Here is a 579-nt window from a genome sequence, read left to right on the forward strand (position 1 = left end):
ACACTTTATTCACTGAGCCAAACTGGCCACATTTAAACTTCAAAAAAGAATAGAGAACTTACATTTCAAACAATGCAGAGGCCTCAGCTCCCAGAGAGTTCTCACCCTTTTCCCACAACTCTGGGGAACATGAGGTACGAACACATAACTCTCTGAGCCAGTGCTCTAGGTCAAGGTGAGGCCCAGTCTGTGCACCACCTGAGGAATTCTGGAATATTGATAGGCAACAGAAATTCCATGGGTCCCGAGCTCTGTGGGAGAATCTGAGAGAAAGACCTGTGGAGAGTATGGGACTCAGTTCTTTGTATAAAGACACTATACCTATGACAAAGGTAGAGGGAAGGGACAGGGAGGGTTGAATAACTTCAGGGCCAAAGTACTGCAGGTGTGCTCCAGAGCTGGCAAAGCAACTGATCGGCGTTGATATAAAGTGCTACAGTGCAACCAACACAGCTGATGGGGCCTCCCTGAACAAATCACTATGGCTGATGAATAACTACTCTTCCCATCTGTTGTAAGGTGAGTTGGGAGCCCCTAAGACTGCCCCATTCTGCCTTACCACACAGTTACATAAGGGCA

The sequence above is a fragment of the Plecotus auritus genome (genome assembly GCF_963455305.1).
Source record: "Plecotus auritus genome assembly, chromosome: 3".
NCBI classification, from domain to species: Eukaryota; Metazoa; Chordata; class Mammalia; order Chiroptera; family Vespertilionidae; genus Plecotus; species Plecotus auritus.